Genomic DNA, 24,867 nt, shown 5'->3' with positions numbered 1-24,867 from the left:
TCTTTCCAGGTCTGTAAAGAATTGTGTTGGCAATTTGATGGGAATTGCATTAAATTTGTAGATTGCTTTTGGTAAGATGGCCATTTTCACTATGTTAATCCTGCCAAGCCATGAGCATTGGAGATCTTTCCATCTTCTCATATCTTCCTCTAATTCTTTCTTCAGAGATTTGAAATTTTTTTCATACAAGACTTTGACTTGCTTTGTTAGGGTTACACCAAGGTACTTTATGTCATTTGTGGCTATTGTGAATGGTGTTGTTTCTCTAATTTCTTTCTCAGCCCTTTTGTCTTTTGTTTACAGGAGTGCTACTGATTTTTTTGAGTTAATTTTGTATCCGGCCACTTTGCTGAAGGTGTTTATCAGCTGTAGGAGTTCCCTGGTAGAGTTTTTGGAGTCACTTCATGTATACTATCATATCATCTGCAAATAGTGATAATTTGACTTCTTCCTTTCCCATCTGTATCCCCTTGATCTCCTTCAACTCTCTCACTGCTTTAGCAAGGACTTCCAGCACTATGTTGAAGAGAGAGTGTGCAGCCTTGTCTTGTCATTGATTTCAGTGGGATTGCTTTAAGATTCTCTCTGTTCAGTTTGATGTTGGCTATAGGCTTGCTGTGTATCGCCTTTACTATGTTTAGATACGTGCCTTGTATCCCTGATCTCTCCAGTACTTTAAATATGAATGGATGTTGGATTTTGTCAAATGCTTTTTCAGTATCAAGGGAGATTATCATGTGGTTTTTTTCTTTCAGTTTGTTAATATGGTGGATCACATTGATGGATTTCCGTATATTGAACCACCCCTGCATACCTGGGATGAAGCCTATTTGGTCTTTGATGTGTTCTTGTATTCGGTTTGCAAGTATTTTGTGAAGTATATTTGCATCAATATTCATAAGGGAGATTGGCCAGAAATTCTCTTTCTTTGTTGAGTCTTTGTGAGGTTTAGGTACCAAGGTGATTGTGGCTTCATAGAATGAGTTTGGTAATGTTCCTTCTGTTTCTATTTCGTGGAATAGTTTGAAGAGAATTGGTGTTAGCTCTTCTTTGAAGGTCTGGTAGAATTCTGCGCTGAAGCCATCTGGTCCTGGGCTTTTTTTGGATGGGAGACTTTTGATGACTGCTTCTATTTCTTTTGGGGATATAGGACTATTTAATTGATTTACCTGGTCCTGATTCAGTTATGGTAAGTCAAATCGATCAAGAAAATTGTCCAATTCATTTAGATTTTCAAATTTTGTGGCATATAGAATTTTGAAGTAAGTCCTAATAATTGTTTGGATTTCCTCAGTGTCTGTAGTTTTGTCCCCCTTTTCATTTCTGATTTTGTTGATTTGGGTGGTGTCTCTCTGCCTTTTAGTTAGCTTGGCTAAATGATTGTTGATCTTGTTGATTTTCTCAAATAACCAGCTCTTGGTTTGATTGATTCTTTGAATTGTTTTATTTGTTTCTAATTGATTGATTTCAGCCCTGTGTTTGATTATTTCCAGCCATCTACTCCTTTTTGGTGTGTCTGCTTCTTCCTTTCCTAGGGTTTTTAAGTGGGCCATTAAGTTGCTTGAATGAGCTGTCTCGAACTTCTTCTTGAAGGCACTTAGTGTTATGAACTTTCCTCTTAGCACTGCTTTCATTGTGTCCCACAAGTATGGGTATGTTGTGTCTTCATTTTCATTGAGTTCTAGGAAGACTTTAAGTTTTTTCTTTATTTCTTCCCTGACCCAGCTGTCATGTAGTAACAAGTTGTTCAGTTTCCATGTGTATGTAGGCTTTTTGCTATTTCTGTTGTTGTTGAAGTCCAGCTTTATTCCATGGTGATCAGACAAGATACAAGGGATTATTTCAGTCTACTTGTATCTGTTGAGGCTTGCTTTTTGACCAACTATATGGTCTATTTTGGAGAAGGTTCCATGAGGTGCTGAGAAGAAAGTAAATTCTTTTGTGTTTGGGTGTAACTTCTGTAAATGTCTGTTAGGTCCATTTGATTCATGACCTCTGTTAGAGACATTGTTTCTTTGTTTAATTTCTGTTTTGTTGACCTGTCCTTTGTTGAGAGTGGGGTGTTGAAGTCTCCCACTATTAATGTGTGGGGATCTATATGTGGTTTAAATTTTATCAATGTTTCTTCAACAACTGTGGGTGCTCTTGTATTTGGGGCATAAATATTCAGGATTGTGATGTCTTCCTGTTGGAATTTTCATTTGATGAGTATGAAGTGTCCTTCCCCATCTCTTTTTATTAATTTTGGTTGAAAGTCTATTTTATCAGGTATTAGAATGGCTACTCCTGCTTGCTTCTTGGGTCCATTTGCTTGGAAAGTGGTCTTCCAACACTTTACCCTCAGGTAATGTCTATTGTTTTGCCTTAGGTATGTTTCTTGTATGCAACAGATTGCTGGGTTTTGTTTACATATCCATTCTGTTAATCTGTGTCTTTTTATTGGAGTTTTGAGTCCCTTGATGTTGAGAGAGATTAATGACCAGTGGCTGTTAGATCCTGTGATTTTGATGTTGGCTGTGCTCCTAAGGTTGTGTGTTTAGTTGCTTTTTGTTTTACTATAGTAAGGTTCATTATTTCCTGTGTTTTCTTGACAGAAGCTAATTTTCTTAGGTTGCATTTTCCCTTCTAGTGTCTTCTGTAATGCTGGATTTGTGTGTAGGTATTGCTGAAATTTGTTTTTTTTTTTTTTTTCATTGAATATCTTGTTTTCTCTGTCTATGAGGACTGAGAGTTTTGCAGGGTATAGTAGCCTGGGTTGACATCTGTGTTCTCTTAGGGTCTGCATGATTTCTCTCCAGGCCCTTCTGGCTTTCATAGTCTCTGTTGAAAAGTCAGGTGTGATTCTAATAGGTTTGCCATTATATGTTACTTGGCCTTTTTCCCTTGCAGCTTTTAGTATTTTTAATTTGTTCTGTATACTTACTGTTTTGATTATTATGTGTCGGGTGGATTTTCTTTTCTGGTCAAATTTGTTGGGTGTTCTGTAGGCCTCATGTATTCTTATTGGCTTCTGTTTTAATTGGGGAAATTTTCTTCAATGATTTTGTTGAAAATATTTTCTGGGCCTTGGAGAAGGGAGTCTTCTTTTTCCTCTATACCTATTATTCTCAGGTTTTGTCTTTTCATATTGTCTTGGATTTCTTGGACGGTCTGTGTCAGGAATTTTTTGGATTTAACATTTTCTTTGACAGATACGTCGATTTCTTCCATTGTATCTTCTACACCTGAGATGCTTTCTTCCATCACTTGTAGTCTGTTGGTTATGCTTACCTCTGTAGTTCCTGTTTTCTTCCCTAAATTCTTCCTCTTCATTATTTCCTCCATTTGTGTTTTCTTTAATTTTTCCAGTTCTATCTTCAGGTCATGAGTTGTTTTGTTTAGTTCCTTCACCTGTGTGGTTGTATTTTCCTCTTTTTCTTTTAGTTCCTTCAACTCTGTTTCTTTTATTTCTTTCAGTGATTTAATTATTTCTTCTCTGATGCCGAAAACTGTTTGGTTGCATCTTCCCGTATTTCTTCACGGATGGCCCTAATCTGCTTGTCTTTAACTTCCTCCATTTCTTTATGGATATCCATGATCTGTTTGGTTTTATCTTCTTGTAATTCTTTACATATTTTATTTGTTTCCTTTATTATCCTCTTCATCAACATAGATGTAAGGTCATTTTCTCGATTTTCTATTATTATGGGTTGTCCAGGGCTGTTTGCCCCTGGATGGCTGGGTTCTGGAGATGCCATATTGCTCTGTCTTTTGTTGGTTGAGCTTTTACACTGACCTCTACCCATTGGGCTGTTTTAGGTGTTGACTGTTAGTTTCTGTGCTTCCTGGTGTCCTGAGGTAGGGAATAATCCCCTTGGCTGGAAGATGATCTTTTCCTAAGGATTCCTCCTCTGCTTTTTGGTTATGGTCATTGTATGTCCAGTGTTTCTCAGGAATTGCCACTGCTCACCTCAGTTGTATAGCCCTGAGTAGTAGCTGTGGTCTTTGTTAGGCAGGGGGGGATCTCCTCTTACCCATAGAAGTTCTCAAGACAGCTGCCCCACTGCTGGGTTTCTCATTATTTATTTAGTGAGCTGTTGCTGTTACAGTTTTCCAGGTAAAACTGCTGATTCCTAGCTGTGGTATTTTCTCCCAACAGTGAAAATCAGTCTGTTTTCCTGGGGCACACAGTTCTGTTCGGGAAAGTGAGAGGTGCACCCAGGAAGTCTCTGGGCCAGAGGCTGAGTGCTCAGCTCTGGGCCTGGAGAATGTGCACCTAGGTTGAGTTGGTGCCTGGGGGTGCTGCTCAGGTCTGGAGGTTGGGTGTCTCACTCTGGACCAGAAGCTGTGTGTCCCTTTCTGGGATGGCGTCTGCAGGTACTGCTCTGGTCTGGACGCTGTGAGGGCAGCCCTCTTGAAGGACCAAGGATTCCCACAATTTTGTCAGTCTAGCTAGGGATAAATGGTTGATCCTTGGCACAGTATCTGAGGGCTGCTGTAATGGCTCTCTGGCTTTTGTAGGTCTGAGGACCTGTGTGCCCCAGTGCCCTACTGGCACTCAATAATGGCGGCTGAGCACAGTGCTCCTGCCTGCATTAGAAAGCTAGAGCCTAGAGTCTGCGTGAATCCAGAAGGTCTTTTGGTGCTGGGTGTCCTGAGCGTTAGACCTGATGATCCCCCCGCTGTGGGTTTCCTTCTGCCAGAGACACCCAGTCTTTGCTTTGGGGACTGCTGTTCTGTCTGGGGTGGCTAGTAGCACCCACAGGCACAGACGCCTTCCCGTGGCTCTGCCTTTCTGGCCTTTGGGAGCCTGGGCGTCTGCCTAAACTGGTTAATTTTCCAAAGACCTTTTTGGGGTGGGGGTGTGAGCTGAGTGCTCTGAGATCAGACCAGCCATTTCCCTCCCTGTGGGTTTGCACCTGACAGTGAAATGCAGTCTCTGGTGCCCTGGTGCCCTGGTGCCCTGGGGCCCATAGTTCTATCTGAGGCGGCAAATCAGGCGTGCAGGCAGGGCTCTGTGCAGGCGTCTGGGTCCCTGGCTCTGGGTCCGGGCTGGCTCCTGGGGCGCCCGCGGAAACCAAGTCTTTTCCTGGGGATGTCTGTGTGACCTAAGGTCGGTCCCAATTGTTTCCTGCTTTGTGGGGTTATCTCTCGACTGGAAAATCCAGTCTGTGATGTTCTGGGCCCACAGTTCAGACTGAGATAATGACCAGATCACGTTGGCTTGTAGCTCTGGGCTGGTGACCAAGCACCTGGCAGAACCAGGATCTCATTTGCGGTTTAGCCGGGTGAGTTAAAGCTGATTGAATCCCCCACCGTGGGGTATCCTCTTACCTGTGAAACACAATCATTTGTGTTTTATGGCTGTGAGTTCTGATTGCTGGTCACTATGCCACTCCTGCTGTGCTGCTGCTCAGAATGAGAGTCCTCCCGGCGCCTCCATCTTGCTCTGCCCCCTCTTAGTTATTCTAAGTACAAGTCCCCACATATTTAGAATATTGCTGCACCCTAATATATATATTGAATACAGAAATATCTCACTGCAAAGTGAGGAACTCTAAGTTACTTTCTTGGTTTGTATAGCCTCTAGCCATACATTCAAAATCACATTATTGCTGCTATGGTTAAAAGATGATGGCAGGAAGCGGGGTGTGTGCACTCTGTAGTAATTTGTTTCACATCTAAATAAATAACATAGTGACTTAACTGATATTCCAGCAACCTAAAGTAGTCAAAGCAATTTCCTCAGAATATTGAACTCTACAGGGATCATTCTATTAGTTTAACTCAAATTGAAAAGTGGTCCAAAGGTCAACTCCAAGGACCTCTCTGTTATTTCATAAGTGTTATTGTGAAAGTGTTGAATAAAACATTCATTTTGTTTTCACTCTTTAATTTTCATTTGCATTGGGACTTTATATAAGTATGTTGTACTTGTGGCCATCCTATCCAGAAGTTATTCACATAGATCATTGACAAATGAATCACTATAATTAGTAAAGTATATGTGGTAGAATGTGAAACAATTCCCTCTGCAGCAAATCAATTATCATCTGTGTGTAGCTTGAGTTTAAATCATCTTATCTGTTTAAGACTCCAGGTTGAGAAAGAAGGGTTCATTAAGATGATTACAAAATGAATGGAGGCAGCAAATTCTATTAGAAAAGAAATGCCTGCAAACTCACTCTGTATTAATGAAAATATTTTCACTTTGACAGCTCAGTTCAAGCATAAAGTGATTATCTTTTAGACAAAGAAGAAATAATTGTTAGTGTACATACACATCTGCTCTGAATAATTCCCTGTAGCATGTTTTGTGGACTTATAAAAACAGGCTTTGTATTTTAGGAAAGTGTTTTTTTTTTTTTCTCAGCTCTTTCACTGCTATGAGATAAATACATTCAAATTTGAAGGTTAAGAGAATCTAAGATCATCAAATGTTCAATTTCCTTTCTTTCCATGAACATCCTTCTGTAGGAAACTATGAATAGTTTTGAGTATGAATTCTGAAATATACCTGTGCCAACAATATGTAGTGCAGATGCTATGTGTTATGATCAGCTGTTTGGGGTAAGGGGTGTTGCCATGAAATGCCATCTATGGCATGGTGATTTATAAGACACTGGGAAAGATTCCAGCAGAATGAGGAAAATGTTGATATAAACCTGATTGGAGGTTTAGCCAAATCTTGTGTTAGAATATCTTGTTGCATTTAGATTGTGTTTTCTTTGGAGTTAAGGAAACAAAGCAACTTCTTTTCGAATGAGGAGACCCGAATATTTTATTCTCATGTGTTGCTTTATCTAAAACTCCTACAAATTCCCATTTAGAACTAACAAATTACATGCGTAAGCTGTTCATGGAATCTCACTGAACAGCAGTCTTCTGCTGTGCTGGGAAATATTCAGCTAACTGTTTTCAAGGAAGTCCTGGAGGCAGAACAATTGGACTCTGGAGACTCTATAAGGGAAGAAAAACAAAGACAACATCCTAGAGCAGAAAACAAGCTTAATGGTGTATAGCACATATTCTGGTTGTTGGAGTGATGGTTCTGTGGTTATGAAAGAAGGTTCTACTTTGTTTATCTAGTCATTCAAACTTTGTTTCATGATTGATTCATCACAAAACCTTGAAACATAAATTCTCTGTGCATCAATGTGTATAATTCTTAATTTTTTCTTTTAATGAAAATAGATTCTTTTACATATAATACATTCTGTTTATGATTTTCCCTCCATTTAATCCTCTAGATTCATCTCCACATTTTCTCCTGCCTAAACCTATCACCTTTCTGTTTCTCATTAGAAAAGAACATGCTTTTAGGAGAAAACAACCAAATAAACAAAATAAAAAAATGAGATAAAAAAATCATATCAAAGTTGGGCAAGACAAAGAGGAGGAAAAGAGCCCAAGATAAGACACAAGAATCAGAAACCTACTTGATCACACACACAGGAATTCCATATAAATGCTAAAAGGGAAGTTATAATACACATACTGAGAACCCTGGGCATACTGAAGCAGATCTTGTGCTTGCTGCTTCAGTCTCTGAGCTCCTATGAGCTCTGCTCATGTTGATTTAGAGGTCCTTGTTCTGGTGTTCTCATCTCCTCTGGCTCTTAAACTGCTTCTGCCTCTTTTTCAGGGTTCACTGAGCTTTCCAGGGAAGGATTTGATGGAGACATCCCATTTAGGGCTAAGTGTTCCAAAGTCTCTCTATTTGCATAATGTCTGGCTGTGGGTCTGTGTATTTGTTCCCATCTGCTGCAGGAAGATGATTCTCTGACAATGGATGATCATATTTGTATTTTGATCATATTTTTATTTTTAGGTCTGGAATACCTCACTTTTAGATGATTTTTTTTTCTTTAATCCATCCATTTGCCTGCAGATTTTATGATTATTTTGCTCCATTTATTTATTTATTTAATCACTTCAGTCTGATTCCAGATCCATCCCACCTCTCCTCTGAGTTACACACTCATCCTTCTCCCCCATAGCCTCTCTCTTTCTTCTCAGGAAAGGGGAGGCTACCAAGGGTACCAACTCACACTGCCACCTCCAGTGGAATTAGAACTAAGCCTACCATTTACCTGCAAATTTCATGATTTCCTTGTTTTTTATTGCTGAGTAATATTCCATTGTGTAGATGTACCACAATTTCTGTATCCATTCTTCAGTTGAGGGGCATTGTTTCCAGGTTGTGGCTGTTACAAATATAGTTAAGCAAATGTCCTTGTTGTATACTTGAGTATCTTTTGGATATATGCCTAGGAGTGGTATGGCTGGATCTTGAGGAAGAACTATTCCTAGTTGTCAGAGAAAGCACCAGATTGCTTTCCAGAGTGGTTGTACAAGTTTACATTCCCACCAGCAGTGGGAGAGGCTTCCTCTTTCTCCACAACCTCTCAAGCATGTGTTGTCACTTGAGCTTTTGATCTTGGCTTTTCTGATGGGTGTAAGGTGAAATCTCAGGGTTGTTTTGATTTGCATTTCCCTGATGGCTAATGAAGTTGAGCATTTCTTTAGGTGTTTCTCTGCCATTCGATATTCCTCTACAGAGAGTTCTCTGTTTAGCTCTGTTCCCCATTTTTTAATTGGATTGCCTGTTTTATTGCTTTTTAATTTCTTTAGTTCTTTATATATACTGGATATTAGCCCTCTGTCAGATAGAGGGTTGCTGAAGATTCTTTCCCAATCTGTAGGCAGTTGTTTTGTTTTGATGACAGTGTCTTTTGCTTTACAGAAGCTTTTCAGTTTCATGAGGTCCCATTTATTGATTGTTGCTCTTAGAGCCTGTGCTGTTGGTGTTCTGTTCAGGAAGTTGTCTTCTGTGCCAATGAGTTCAAGGCTCTACTCCACTTTTCCTTTTAACCGATTTAATGTGTCTGATTTTACCTTGAGGTCTTTGATCGACTTGGACTTTCGTTTTGTGCAGGGTGATAAGTATGGATCTATTTGCATTATTCTACATGTAGACATCCAGTTGGACCAGCACCATTTGTTGAAGATGCTGTCTTTTTTCCATTGTATGGTTTTGGCATCTTTGTCAAAGATCAGGTGTCCATAAGTGTATGGGTTTATTTTTGGGTTCCATTGATCCACCATTCTGTTTCTATGCCAGTACCATGCAGTTTTTATTACTCTTGCTCTATAGTACAGCTTGAGATCAGGGATGGAGATACCTCCAGATGATCTTTTATTGTAGAGGATTGTTTTAACAATTCTGGGTTTCTTGTTATTCCATATTTAGTTGAGACTTTTTCTTTCCAGTTCTGTAAAGAATTGTGTTGGTAATTTATGGGAATTGCATTAAATCTGTAGATTGCTTTTGGTAAGATGGCCATTTTTACTATGTTAAACCAGCCAAGCCATGAGCATGGGAGATCTTTCATCTTCTGATATCATCTCCTAATTCTTTCTCCTGAGACTTGAAATTTTTTTCATACAAGTCTTTGAGTTGGTGGTTAGGATCATACCAAGGTACTTATGTCTTTTGTGGTTATTGTGAAGGGTGTTGTATAATATTTGCAGGTAAATGGTGGGAACTGAAAAAGATAATCCTGGGTGAGCTACCTCAGAAGCAGAAAGACACACACAGTATATACTCACTCATATAGACATATAATATAGAATAAACCTACTAAAATATGTACAGCTAAATAAACTAATCAAGAGAGATGACTCTGTCTAAAATATTCAATCCCCATCCCAAAAGGTAAAGAGGATGGACATCAGAAGAAGAAGAAAACAAGAAACAAGTTAGAAGCCTGCCACAGAGGGCCTCTGAAAGGCTCTGCCTTGCAGACTATCAAAGCAGATGCTGAGACTTATGGCCAACTGTTGGGCAGAGTGCATGGAATCTTATGAAAGAAGTGGGAAATAGTAAGATCTGGAGAAGACAGGAGCTCCACAAGGAGAGCAACAGAACCAAAAACATCTGAGCACAGGGGTCTTTTTTGATACTGATACTCCAACCAAATACCATGCTTGGAGATAATCTAGAACCCCTGCAGAGATGTAGCCCATGGCAGTTCAGTGTCCAAGTGGGTTCCATAGTAATGGGGAAAGGGACTGCCTCTGACATGAACTGATTGGTCTGCTCTTTGATCACCTCCCCCTGAGGGGGTAGCAGCCTCACCAGGCCACAGAGGAAGACAATGCAGCCAATCCTGATGAGATCTGATAGACTAGGATCAGAAGGAAGGAGACGGGGACCTCCCCTATCAGTGGACTTGGGGAGGAGCATGCGTGGAGAAGGGGGAGGGAAGGTGGGATTGGCAGGGGAAGAGGGAGGGGTATCAAAGTGAATAATTTTACTTAATAAAAATTAATATAGAAATATTAATAAAACATACACACACAAACAGACACACACAAAGAACTAAACTCATCCTCTCCCACTGAGGCTAGATAAGGCATCCTATCTAAGAGAAAGCGAACAGAGTCAGAGACAGTTCCTACTCCCCCTGTTAGAGGACCCATATGAAGACAAAGCTACATATGTGTAGGGGTCTAGGTCTAGCCCATGCATGCTGTTTAATTAGTGTTTCAGCCTCTGTGTGCCACCATGGATCTAGGTTAGTTTATTCTGTAGGTCTTCTTGTGGTGTTTTTGGCCTCTTAGGCTCCTTAATCTTTCTTCCCATCCTTCCACAACATTCCCTGAGCTTGACCTATTGTTTGGTTTTAAAGATTCTGATGGATATAAAATGATATCAATTACGTTAATAAATATGGAAAGAACTAGTTTGGATAACACTGTTCCTTAGGAAGAATGTACTCAACAATTGAGAGTGAAGAAAATAACAACAAGCTAACAACAAGCAAGGGATGAAGAAAACAATGCGCATAAATTTCTTTCTGCTCATGATTCTGAGCATGTTGTTAGTAGCTGCTTCATTGCATGTGGCTATAACATCTCCATGATGGACCATAGCCTAGAAATGTAAACTAAAACATACTTCTTCTCCTGTAAGTTGCTTTTAACCATGATATATTGTTAGAATAGAAAAGAAATATGATTGCCCAGGCCTGCTTCTGTAAGAAATAAGAACAATGATGATATAAAAACAATAATTAAGTGAATGTATCTTAAACCAGATTAAATGACAACTGAGATTTTCTTTTATTAATTTTTATATTAATTACAGTTTATTCATTTTGTACCCCAGCTGTAGACCCCTCCCTCATTCCCTACCATTCCCACCTTCCCTCCATCATCTCCACCCATTCTCTTCTCCAAATCCACCCAAAGGGGAGGTCCTCTGACTCTAGCCTATCAGGTCTCATCAGACTTCATCGTCTTCCTCTGTTGCCTGGTAAAGCTTCCCCACACACAGGGGGAGGTGATCAAAGAGCCAGCCACTGATTTCATGTCAGAGACAGTCTCTGATCACCTTAATAGGGAACCCACTTGGATACTGAGCTGCCATGAGCTACATCTGTGCAGGGGTTCTAGGTTATATCCATAAATGGTCCTTTGTTGTAGTATCAGTCTCAGAGAAGACCCCTGTGCCCAGATTTTTTGGTTCTGTTTCCCTTTGTAGAGCTCCAGTCCTGTCCAGGTCTTTCTATCTCCCCATTCTTTCATAAGATTCACTGCACTCTGCCCAAAGTTTGGTTATGAGCCTCAGCATCTGCTTTGATAAACACTGCTGGGTAGAGTCTTTTAGAGGCCCTCTGTGGTAGGCTCCTGTACTGTTACTTGTTTTCTCTTATTTCCAATGCCCATCCCATTTGTCTTTCTAAGTGAGTATTGATCATCTTACCCTGGTTCTTCTTTCTTGTTTATCTTCTTTAGGTGTATAGATTTCATTATGTTTATCATATCTTATAGGTTTCTATAAGTGAGTATATACCATATGTGTCTTTCTCCTTCTAGGATACTTCACTCAGAATGCTCTTTTCTAGATCCTACCATTTGCTTGCAAATTTCATGATTTCCTCGTTTTTGATTGCTGAGTAGCAGCTTTATTTGTAATAGCCAGAATCTGGAAACAACCCAGATGTCCATCAACGGAGGACTGGATACAGAAATAGTGGTATTTTTACCATTTATTGGTGGTTGATCCTAGAACTTGAGCTGTTGGTGTTCTGTTCAGGAAGTGTGCCAATGAGTTCTAGGCTCTTCTTCACTTTTTCGTCTAACCGATTTACTGTGTCTAGTTTGATGTTGAGATCTTTGATCTGTTTGGACTTTAGTTTTTTGCAGGGTGATAAATATGGGTCTATTTTCACTTTTCTACATGTAGACATCCAGTTAGATCAGCACCATTTGTTAAAGATGCTGTCTTTTTCCCATTGTATAGTTTTAGCTTCTTTGTCAAATATCAGGTATCAGTAGGTGTATGGGTTTATTCTGGGTCTTCTATTTGATTCCATTGATCCAACATTCTGTTTCTATGCCAGTACCATGCAGTTTTTATTGCTTCGTAGCACAGCTTGAGATCAGGAATGGAGATGCCTACAGACGATATGTTGTTGTACAGGATCGTTTTGTCAATTTTGGATTTTTTGTTTTTCCATATGAAGTTGAGAATTGTTTTTTTAAGTCTGTAAATATTTCTATTGGTATTTTCATGGGAATTACATTGAATCTGTAGATTGCTTTTGTCAGGAAGGTCATTTTTACTATGTTAATGCTTCTGATCCATGAGCATCTTTCCATCTTCTTTCCATCTTCTGATGTCTTCTTCATTTTCTTTCTTCAGAGACTTGAAGTTTTTTTCAAGCAGGTCTTTCACTTGCTTGGTTAGAGTCACCCCAAGGTACTTTATGTCATTTGTGGCAATTGTGAAGGTGTTGTTTGCCTAATTTCTTTCTCAGCTCTTCTTCTTTGGTATACAGTAGGGCTACTGATTTTTTGAGTTAAGTTTGTATCCAGCCACTTTGCTGATGGTGTTTATCAGCTGAAGGAGTTCTCTGGTTGAATTTTTGGGGTCACTCATGTATACTATTATATCATTTGCAAATGGTAATGCTTTGACTTCTTCCTCTCTGATTTGCATCTCCTTGAACTCCTTTAGTTGTCTTATTTTTCTAACTAGGACTTCAAGTACTATGTTAAAGAGATACGGAGAGAGTTGGCAGCCTTTTCTTGTCCCTGATTTCAGTGGGATTGATTTAAGTTTCTCTCTGTTTAGTTTGATGTTGGCTATAGGCTTGCTGTATATTGTCTTTACTATGTTTAGGTATGTGCCTTGTATCCCTGATCTCTCCAATACATTAAACATAAATGGATGTTAGATTTTGTCAAATGCTTTTTCAGCGTCTAAAGAGATTATCTTGTGTTTTTTTTTTTCTTTCAGTTTGTTAATATGGTGGAGCACATTGATGGATTTCTGTATATTGAACCACTCCTGCATACCTGGGATGAAGCCTACTTGGTCATAGTGGATAATATCTTCGATGTGTTCCTGTATTTGGTTTGCAAGTATTTTGTTGAATATTTTTGCATCAATGTTCATAAGGAAGATTGGCCTGAAATTCTCTTTCTTTGTTGGGTCTTTGTGAGGTTAAGGTACCAAAGTTAATGTGGTTTCATAGAATGTGTTTGGTAATGTTCCTTCTGTTTCTATTTTGTGAACTAGTTTGGAAAGAATTGGAGTTAGCTCTTCTTTGAAGGTCTGGTAGAATTCTGCATGGAAACCATCTAGCCCTGGGCTTTTTTGTAAAGGAGACTTTTGATTATTGCCTCTATTTCCTTGGGGGATATAAGGCTATTTAATCTATTTACCTGATCCTGATTTAAATTTGGTAAATGGAACCTATCAAGAAAATTGTCCATTTTATTTAGATTTTCCAATTTTATGGCATATAATCTTTTGTAGTAAGACCTAATGAGTGGATTCCTCAGTGTCTGTTGTTATGTCTCTCTTTTCTTTTCTGATTTTACTGATTTAGATAGTTTCTCTCTGCCTTTTAGCTAGTTTTGCTAAGTGTTTGTCTATTTTGTAGATTTTCTGAAAAAAAAAAAAAACAGTTCTTGATTTCATTGATTCTTCAAATTGTTTTTATTTATTTCTAATGTATTGATATCAGCCCTGAGTTTGATTATTTCCAGCTGTCTGCTCCTCTTGGGTGTGTCTGAGTCTTCCCCTGCTCCCCCCCCCCCCGGCCTTTCAGTTGAGCCATTAAGTTGCTTATATGAGATGTTTCAAAATTCTACTTGAAGGCACTAAGTTCTATGAATTTCCTTCTTAGCACTGCTTTCATTGTCTCCCTTAATTTGGATATATTGTGCCTTCATTGTCTTTGAATTCTAGGAAATGTTATTTTCTTTCTTTCTTTCTCTCTCTCTCTCTTTCTTTCTTTCTTTCTCTCTCTCTCTTTCTTTCTCTCTTTCTTTTTCTCTTTCTCTCTTTCTTTCTCTCTCTGTTTCTTTTTCTGTTTCTCTCTCTTTCTTTCTTTCTCTCTCTTTCTTTCTTTCTCTCTCTTTCTTTCTCTCTTTCTTTCTCTCTTTCTTTCTTTCTTTCTCTCTTTTCTTTCTTTCTTTCTCTCTCTTTTTTCTTTCTTTCCTTCTCTCTCTTTCTTTCTCTTTCTCTCTCTTTCTTTCTTTCTTTCTCTCTTTCTTTCTTTCTCTCTTTCTTTCTTTCTCTCTCTCTTTCTTTCTCACTCTCTTTCTCTCTTTTTTCCCTTCCTTCCTTCCTTCCTTCCTTCCTCCTTTCCTTTCCTTTCCTTTCCTTTCCTTTCCTTTCCTTTCCTTTCCTTTCCTTTCCTTTCCTTTCCTTTCCTTTCCTTTCCTTTCCTTTCCTTTCCTTTCGTTGTGAAGTGAGTTCTTCATTTTCCGTGTGTGTAGGTTTTTTGCTATTTCTATTGTTGTTGAGGTCCAGATATAGTCCATGGTGTTCAGATATAATACAGGGGATTATTTCAGTCTTCTTGAATCTGTTGAAGCTTTCTTTTTGACCAACTATATGGTCTATTTTGGAGAAGGTTCCATGAGGTACTGAAAAGAAGGTACGCCCTTGAGTTTGGGTGAAAAGTTCTGTAAATATCTATTAGGTCCATTTGATTTAGGACCTCTGTAAGTGCCATTATTTCCCTATTTAGTTTCTGTCTGGATGATCTCTCTCTTGGTGACAGTGGAGTGTTGAAGTCTCCCAGTATTAAGGTGTTGGGATTGATGTATGATTTAAGCTTTCAAAATGTTTAATTTACAAATGTAGGTGCTCTTTTATTTGGGGCATAGATGTTCAGAATTGTGATGTCCTCCTGGTGAATTTTTCCTTTGATGAGAATGATGTGTTCCTCTTTATCATTTTTTGATTAATTTTGGTTGAAAATCTAATCTATATTTTAGATATTAGGATGGCTACCCCAGCTTGTTTTCTGGATCCATTTGCTTGATAAACACTTTTCTTGGCTTTTACCCTGAGGTAGTGTTTAACTTTGTTGCAGAGGTTTGTTTCTTTGATGCTGCAGAATGTTGGATCCTGTTTCTACAACCATTCTCTTAGTCTGTGTCTTTATTGCAGAGTTGAGTCCATTTTTGTTGATAGATAATAGTGACCAATGAATGTTAGGTCCTTTTAATGTGGAGTTAGTGATCTTAATGTGTTTCAGTGCTTGTTTTCTTTTAATTTTTGTTTTGAAGTTATCTTTATCTTGTTTTTTCTTGGGTATAGTTGTTTTTGTTGTATTGGAGTTTTCCTCTAGTATCTTCTGTAGGGCTGGGTTGCTGTGTAGATATTGTTTATGTTTAGTTTTGTCATGGAATATTTTTGTTTTCTCCATTTCTGGTGATCGAAAGGTTTGCTGGATATAGTAGTGTGGGTTGGCATCTGTGGTCTTTTCGAGTCTGTATGACACCTGCCAAGGCTTTTATAGTTTCTCTTGAGGTGTCTGGTGTGATTCTGATAGGTCTATCTTTATATGTTACTTGGCCTTTTCCCCTTGCTGCTTTTAATATTTTTTCTTTATTTTGTAGATTTAGGGTTTTGACTATTATGTGATTCTGGTCTATTCTATTTGTTGTTCTGTATGCCTTTGTTGTTCTGTATGTTTATGAACTTCTCTTTCTTCAAGTTGGGAAAAATTTCTTCTATGATTTTCTTGAAACTATTTTCTGGACCTTGGAGCCTGGAATCTTATTTTTCTTCTAGTCCTATTATTCTTACATTTCATCTTTTCCTGGCATCCTTGATTTCTTGGATATTTTGTATTTGGAACTTTTCTGATTTTACTTTTTCTGAGATGTGTATCAATTTCTGCAAGTGTATCTTCAGCACCAGAGATTATCTCTTCTATCTCTTGGATTCTGTTGGTGATACTTACCTTTGTGGTTCCTGATCTTTTCTCCATGTTCTCCAGCTCCAGGGATTTCTCTGTTTGTTTGTTTTTGTTTTTTTTTTTTTTTTTTTTTTTTTTTTTTTTTTTTTTTTTTTTTTTTGCCTGGGCTTCACTGGTGGACCCACAGAAGAGGTACTTCAATGTTGAGAACACTATCCCAAGAATCCCTATGCTGCCCACATTAGATGTGTAGGTGGGAGGGATCTAGTGTCTGGTGCTAGTGTAGAGGTACCCTGGTGGGCTGGAGGGATAGCTCAGCCATTAAAGGCTAGGCTCACAACCATAAATATAAGAGGGGCTCTGGATCTGGGGCTCTGCATGTATTCATACTCACTCAATATCAGGCCTAATTGGAAAGCACAGGGGTGCCCTTGTTCTTTATTCTCAGATTTGGGCCCACAGGGATAAATGAGAGTGTAGGAGATCCATCAGCTCAGTGGTGTCCCTTTTGTCCATTGGGCAGGGAGACCCTTACTTGGAGTGGCCACTACTATTGTCTCAGTCATGGAGCATGGAGGCTCCTGTTAGGGCTAGCTACCCCCTGCTGCCACCACTGAAGACCTGGGAGGCTGTTACAGCTGCCTGCTGAGAGGCCCTGGGAGCCCTGTATAGCTGCCTGCTGAGAGGCCCTGGGAACCCTGTACAGCTGCCTGGAGAACTGGGAGGCTGGTTCGGGACCCAACGGGAGACCTACATAGCCTCCCTGAGAAACCTGTACAGCTGCCTGTGGACCTGGGAAGCCTGTACAGCCACCTGTTGCTGCCTGCCTCTGCTGTCTCAAATACTGAGCAGTGGGCACTGCGTGCTGTCTTTGCCAAGGAGGGAAGATGGAGCCTGGTCAAGGGGAAGTGCAGGGATTGAATATTTGCCACTCTCAGTCCCCAGAGATGTCCACAAGTGACCTGGATGCAAAAGGTCTCAGCTCATAGGTTCTCCCCTCTAACCAAGGAAGCCTCAATGTCAAGCTTCAGCTGTCCCTCCACTCAACAATTTTGGAGTTTTGGATCCTGTGCCCCTCAGATATGGTACATGCTGGTCACCTCCGTCTTGGATCCTGACATTCCTTTTTTTACATATACTCACTGGAGTCATGAACTCTAATTACTTCTGAATATTAAACCCCAATCACCTTGAGTTGGCTATTCTTAGTTGTCAACATGACTAAATCTGGAATGAAAACCAAAAAAAGGGCATAACTATGAGGGATTTTTCTTTAATTTGAAATAAGAAGATTTACTTTTAATCTAGATCTTTGAGAACAAAAATATGCCATTAATCCAGATTGTTCAAACTGGGAAAAGACATTCCTTTAATCTGGATCTTGAGTCAGGAAGGTTCGCCTTTTACCTGGGCCACACCTTCTTCTGTAAGGCTATATAAGGACATGGTAAAAGGAAGCTTTTGCTCTTTGCCATTTTGTTTGTCTGATAAACCTATTCCTTCTCTGGCATTAATTAGTACCTCCATCTTCAGGATTCCAGCATATTCTGAAAACCAGCTGAGACATCCAACTTAATAAACTGAACAATTATTGGATTCTTGGATTTCTCATTCACAACCAGCTATTGTTTAGTTAGCTGGACAGTAGCCTATAAATTGTTCTAATAAATCCCCTTTCTAAATATAGAGTTTCATTCTATAAAATCTGCTATTCTAGAGAAACTTGACTAATAAAGACCTAAAGAATTTGCATTACCAGCCTGGTGCATGTCTGTAATTTCAGGGCTCAAAGAGGTAGAGGCAGGTGAATCTCTGTGAGTTTGAGGCCAGCTTGGTCTACAAAGCAAGTCTAGGATAGCCAAGGCTATACAGAGCAACCTTGTCTTGAAGAAAACAAAAACCAAAACAAATCCCATCACCTTCCTAGATAATTTATCATTTAAGATTTGAATATTTTTCAACTAAGGAAATTTATCATTCACATTGGGAATATGTGTATTTAAGACTGTACATCTGACATAGGGCTAATAAATGGGACCCTGTAAAAATGAAAAGCTTGTATAAAGGAAATCATCAATAGTACAAAATGGCATCCCACAGAATGAAAAAAGATCTTCACCAACTATGTCTGACAGAGGGTTCTTGTGGAAACTGAAGCACCAGCCAAGGACCATGCATGGTCTTTTCCTAGGCTCTCTATACATATATGTCCAACTGGTAGCCAGGTTTTCATGTGGGTTTCCTGATAAGGGTAGTGAAGCCTATCTCTGACCTGTACTATGTTGCCTTCTTTTTGATCTTTCTCCTGGCAGGGCTGCACTGCCAGGCCACTGAAGGAAAGGATATGCTCAGTCCTGAAACAACTTAATGTGCTGTGGTAAATTGATGAGGGACTCACCTTTTCTGAGGAGTGGGAAGGGATTATAGAATGAAGAGGGAGGAAAGGTGAGACCAAGAGGAGAGAAAGAAAGGGGCTATAATGAGAATGTAAAGCGAATTAATCAATGATAAAAAAAAACATACTAAAGAAAATAGACATTAAGAAACCATATATCTTGAGCATCTTTTGGATATATGCCTAGGAGTAGTATAGCTGGATCTTGAGGAAGCACTATTCATAATTGTCTGAGACAGCACCAGATTGATTTCCAAAGTGGTTGTACAAGTTTACATTCCCACCAGCAATGGAGGAGGGTTTCCTTTTCTCCACATCCTCTCCGGCATGTGTTGTCACTTGAGTTATTCATCTTAGCCATTCTGATGGGTGTAAGGTGATATCTCAGGGTCATTTTAATTTGTATTTCCCTGATGACTAAGGACATTGAATATTTCCTTAAGTGTTTCTCTGCCATTCGATATTCCTCTATTGAGAATTCTCTGTTTACCTTTGTACCTCATTTTTTAATTGGATTACTTGATTTGTTGCTGTTTAACTTTGTGAGTTCTTTAAATATTCTGGATATTAGCCCTCTTTCAGATATAGGGTTGATGAAGATCCTTTCCCAATCTGTAGGCAGTTGTTTTGTTTTGATGACAGTGTCCTTTACTTTACAGAAGCTTTTCAGTTTCATGAGGTCCCATTTATTGATTGTTGCTCTTAGAGCCTGTGCTGTATACAACAAGGACATCTGCTCAACCATGTTTGTAGCAGCCTTATTTGTAATAGCCAGAAGCTGGAAACAGCCCAGATGCTCCTCAGTTGAGGAATGGATACAGAAATTCTGGTACATTTATACAATGGAATATTACTCAGCAATAAAAAAACATGGAAATCATGAAATTTGCAGGTAAATGGTGGGAACTGGAAAAGATCATCCTAAGTGAGGTATCCTAGAAACAGAAAGACACACAGGGTATATACTCACTCATAAGTGGATATTAAATATATAACCTAGGATAAACATACTAAAACCTATACACCTAAGGAAACTAATCAAGAAGGAAGACTCTGGCTAAGATTTTCAATCCCCATTCAGAAAGGCAAAGAGGATGTATATTGGAGGAGGGAGAAAACAGAGACCAGGACAGGAGCCTACCACAAAGGGCCTCTGAAAGGCTCTACCCTGCAGGGTATTGAGGCAGATGCTGAAACTCATAGCCAATGGGCAGAGTGCAGGAAATCTTATGAAAGAAGTCGGAGACAGTAAGACCTAGAGAGAACAGGAGCTCCACAAGGACAGCAACAGATCCAAATCTCTGGGTACAGGGGTCTTTTCTGAAAATGATACTCCAACCAAGGACCACTCATGGAGATGGCATGGAACCCTTTCACAGATGTAATCCATGGAAGTTCAGTATCCAAGTAACCTCCATAGTAATGGAGACAGGGACTGTCTCTGACAGGAACTGATTGGCCTACTCTTTGATCACCTCCCCCTGAAGGGAGAGCAGCCTTACCAGGCCACAGAGGAGGACAATGCAGCCACTCCTGATACGACTTGATAGGCTAGGATCAGAAGGAAGAGGAGGAGAACCTTACTTATCAGTGGACTGGGAGAGGGACACAGGTAGGATAGTGAGAGGGTAGGATTGGGAGGGAAGGAGGGAAGTACAGGGGGAAACAAAGTGAATAATCTGTAATTAATAAATATAATTGAAAAAAAGAAACTATGTATCTGATTCAAAAATGAATTATAGATTTAAACAGAGAATTTGCAACAGAGTAACCTCAAATGACTGAAAAGCACTTAAAGAAATGTTCAACATGCTTAAAAATCAGAGAAATGCAAAGCAAACCTTTCTGCGAGTCCATCTTACACCTGTCAGGATAGCTAAAATCAAAATTGCAAGTGGTAGATCATCCTGGCAAGAATGTGGAACAAGGAGAACATTCTACATTGTTGGTGAGAGTGGAAACTTGAAGAGCCACTTCAGAAATCAATATGGCAGTTTCTCTTTAAATTGGAAATCAATATACTTCAAGACCCAGCTATGCCCCTCCTGGACATATACTAAAAGGATGTTCCATCCTACCAAAAAGACACTTGTGCAATTATGTTCATAGCAGCTTTATTTTTAATAGCTACTGGAAACAACCTAGAAGTCCCTCAACCAAAGAATGGAAAAAGAAATATGGCACATTTACACAATGGAGTACTGCTCAACTGTTAAAAACAAAACAACCAAAAAAGTCCTGAAAGTTGCAAGCAAACGAGAGGAACTAGAAAAAAAAGTCATCCTGAATGAATTAACCCAGATCCAGAAAGAAAAAATAATCACTTATAGATATTAGCTATAGCATAAAAATCATGCTACAACCCATAGACCCAGAGAGGCTAAGTATCAAGAAGGGCTCAAGGGGAAATCTCATGGATCTCTCTGGGAAGTGGAAATAGAATAGATTTTGTGGGTGGACCAGAGCTAGGAAGGAGCTGGTGTGGTGGAGTGAAAGAGAGAGAGAGAGAACTGGTTTGAGAGAGATACAGTACTGGTTTGGGGCACAGTGGTATCTATGGGATGAGCTAGAAACCTTGAACAATGGAAACTTCCAGGAATCTATGAGGGAGACGCTAGCTATGACTCCTAGCAACGGACAATATAGAGCATGAACTGGCCATCTTATGTAATCAGGCAAGGCTTCCAGTGGAGGAATTAAGACATCAACCCTGTCACAAAACCTTGGACCTACAATTTGTACTGCCTACAAGATGTGCTGGTGTAAAGATGATGCAGATATTTTGAGAGTGGCCAAGCAATGACTAGTCCATCTTGAGACTCATGAGAGGGAGCCCATACATAACACTACAAGAAGTGCCAGGAACCAGAGACCTAGGATAGAACCAAACAGGACTGGGGAAAAAAAAATAAAAACCAAAACTAACACACCAGAAAGCAACAAAACAAATACTCAATGAAATGATTCCTAATGATTCTCTACTGTATGTGTAGACAGAAGCCTAGCATAATTATCAATAGAGAGGCCTCATCCAGCAAATGATGGAAACAGACACAGAGATCCACAGCCAAACATTAGGCAGAGCTCAGAGAACTCTGTGGAAGAGGAGGAGGTATTGTAGGAGCCAGAGGGGTCAAGGATGATAAAAGAAAACAGCCCACAGAATCTACTCACCAAGGCTCATAAGGGCTCAGAGATACTGAACCAAAAATCAGAGAGCCTATAAAAGTTTGATTTAGGTTCTCTGCATATGTATTATGTAGGATGTAGGCATATAGTAATTGTGTAATTCAAATGATGATTTCTGTACCCCCCATATCTGGGTGCAATACTTGTTCTGAGAATCTCTTGTCTCAATGTTATGTAAACACTGTTCCCAAGTGTCCTCTGATATTCCAATAGAGCAGCTTGCAGCCAGCTGATGAACAGAGGAGAGAATAGGGCTGAACTGCTTGCCAGACAGGAAGAGTTAGAGGAAGAAGTAGGGGGATTGAGCCAAGAGAGAGATCTGAGAGACATCAAAAGAGGAGCTGGAGTGGGAGAGCTACAAAGTGCAAGTATCTCTGCCATGTATGCTGGGAAGAAACCAAATTAGCTTTGAGGATTGTGAGGTGAAAATTGTTAATATAATATGAAAGATTCTCAATTATTTGTGTAATAGCTGTGTTAAGAAAGAAACTGAGAAACAAACAGTTTTATAAAAATAACTTTAACATTTTGGTGCACCACCTGTAGGATTTGACTTCTTTAAACCTACTTTATTTGGTGTTCCTCTCCACTCCAATACCTTCCAACACCCCAACACCAGGTAGGAGAGAAAGAAGGTGAGTGGGGGGGGGGGATTGTAATTGTCTTTAGTTACTTCCATCTGCTTAGGGTCATTCGATTCCTAAAGGACTCTACCTCCTTTCCAACACACTGTCTTTAAATAGGAGAGAAAGAAGATTAATAGGGATGGGGGAGGATGGGGGATGTGGACCTCTTTAGATGTAGTTCCTTGGGGCTATTCCACTCTTTGTCATCAGGATACCAGCAGTCCAGTCAAACAGTAAACAGCTAACAAGAGCCAAGAGCAAACAGCAAAACAGCAAACAGCAGCAACAGCCCTCTGCTGCAGAAGGGTCAGAACCAGCAGCAGGAGCTCCAGAGCCAAGGGCAGCAACAGCCACAGCAATCTCAAAGCACTCTCTGAAATATTGTTCTCTAATAAAGTCTCCAAGCAAAGCAAAGTGATGGAAAGTGAAGCGAAGCTATGCAAAGCCATACAAAGTGGAGCAAAGTGTTCTTTCTCTGTTTGTGGGCTCTATTCATACCTCTCAGATTCCACACCAGGGTGTTTGTCAGCTCGCAGAACACACATCTCCTGCACCAGGCAGTTTCCTGTTGAAAGATCATGCACCTCTCATGAAGCTGTTTATTAGCTGAAAATGATCTCATGCCTATCAGGAGGCTGCTACCAGCTACGGACAAAGCATTCCTGCATCCCACACTTGAAACTATAAAAAAAAAAAAAAAAAAAAAACATATCCACAAAACACAACCAAAACTTTATTACAGTTTATCTTGGTGTGCTTATGGAACTCGTAAAAGTGGAGGTAGAGGCTATCTCTGACTCTTTTGCTTACTTTTAGGCCCTTTTTTCCTCCTACTGGGGTGCCTTTTCTAGCCTTAATATGAGTGGATGTGCCTAGTGTTATTGTAATGTGATATGTCATTTTTAGTTAATATCCCTGGGAGACTTGCCTTTTCTGAATAAAATGGAGGAGTGAATCTGGGGGAGAAGGGAAATGGAGAGAGACTGGAAAGAGAGGAGGGAGAGGAAGAAAAATAAACTGAAGGATGTGAGTGTTCTGCCTGGTCCACGAACCCCAAAAGACCAGGAATAAATAGACTTCACTGTAAATACATGAGGTTTTTTTTGTTGTTGTTGTTTGTTTTTTAATTGTATACAAGTTCGAACACGGGACGCAAACCTTCTTGGAAAGAGAAGAGGAATGCGGCCCCGAGGTCTAGGGGTACAGAGTTTTTAAGGGGAAAAAAATGTAAGCAGTGATGTACATGCTTTGGCATTACATGATTGGATTAAGGAAACTGAATTTTGAAATGATTGGTCCACTTTAGGCGCCAAGACTACAAACAGTTCTGACCTGACTGGTTTCCTAGCAACTGTATAATTAGAGGGCAGGGAAAGAATGCAGTAAGACAAGTTCTCCTCAGGGCATTACTGGACATGTCTGCACCCAGGTAGCCTTGATCAGGCCTTAATCTTTAATAATAGCCACTCATTTTAAATGTTTTGGTCCCTCAATGAGAACAATGAAGAGAGGTAGAACTATGCCGGAGCCCACCAGCAGAGTCAAACGGTTCTTGGGACGGGAGTGAGGATTAAAATTAATAAACTAACACACAACACATGGGATCTTTCCGATAGTCTCTAGTGGAGACTGGACTTGACCAGCAACCTGGCTTTGTTTCAGACTGCTTTTAAGCCAGAGTAAAAACAGCTCAGCACAATGGGTTAAATTTACAAGGAGGTGAAACAACAGGTGTGATTTTGACAAGCTATCCCACCTGCTGTCACAAACAAAAGGAGATGGACTTGAAAATTCTCGCCTGACTTCAATGAAAGCCTGGTAAGACCAGTCTTTCCACTGAGATTTTAAATATCAAAGCAGCTGCTAGAACATCACATCAGCTTCCAACAGAACTGGAGAGTCAAGAGCAGTGAGAAACAGCTGATGTGAGTAGCCAGAAATAGCAGCTGGGACCATTATGGGGTTCTGGCTTGTATTGAGAGAGCCATGCCTGTGTCCATAGCCCTGAAGTCGCAGTGGTCTCTTAGCACCAAAGACCAGGCAGATGTCCCTCATCTGGGCTGCTACCCTGAGGCAGGTTGATGTTTGTGGGCTGTACAGAACTGGACCCACCCCTCACCTGGGCATTATCTGAGAGCTCAATCTAGGTGTGTGAAAGCAGGAGAGTGGATCTATATCTAGCCATCTAGAGTATTCAGGCAAGTGCCTCAAATTGTGGGAGTTGTGGGTGAACCAGCTCAGAGGGTATGAGTGTGGAAGAGCTGGATCTGTGAGTTGTCTCCTGCACAGTGTTATGCACAAGGTAGAGATACCTCCTCTCACCTTTGTTCTTCACTGCTTGCAGCAGGTGGGAGAACTAGCCCTGAGGTCATGAGAGTAGTCATGGCTCTTCCCCTCACTAGCTGCATCACTCAGGAGGCCAGGCCCTGAACCTCACCTGAGCAGC

The sequence above is a fragment of the Psammomys obesus genome, unplaced genomic scaffold (assembly GCF_907164565.1).
Source record: "Psammomys obesus unplaced genomic scaffold, mPsaObe1.curated_primary_1811, whole genome shotgun sequence".
Lineage (NCBI taxonomy): Eukaryota > Metazoa > Chordata > Mammalia > Rodentia > Muridae > Psammomys > Psammomys obesus.
The sequence above is the reverse complement of the archived record's forward strand: the minus strand, read 5'-3'. Positions refer to the sequence as shown.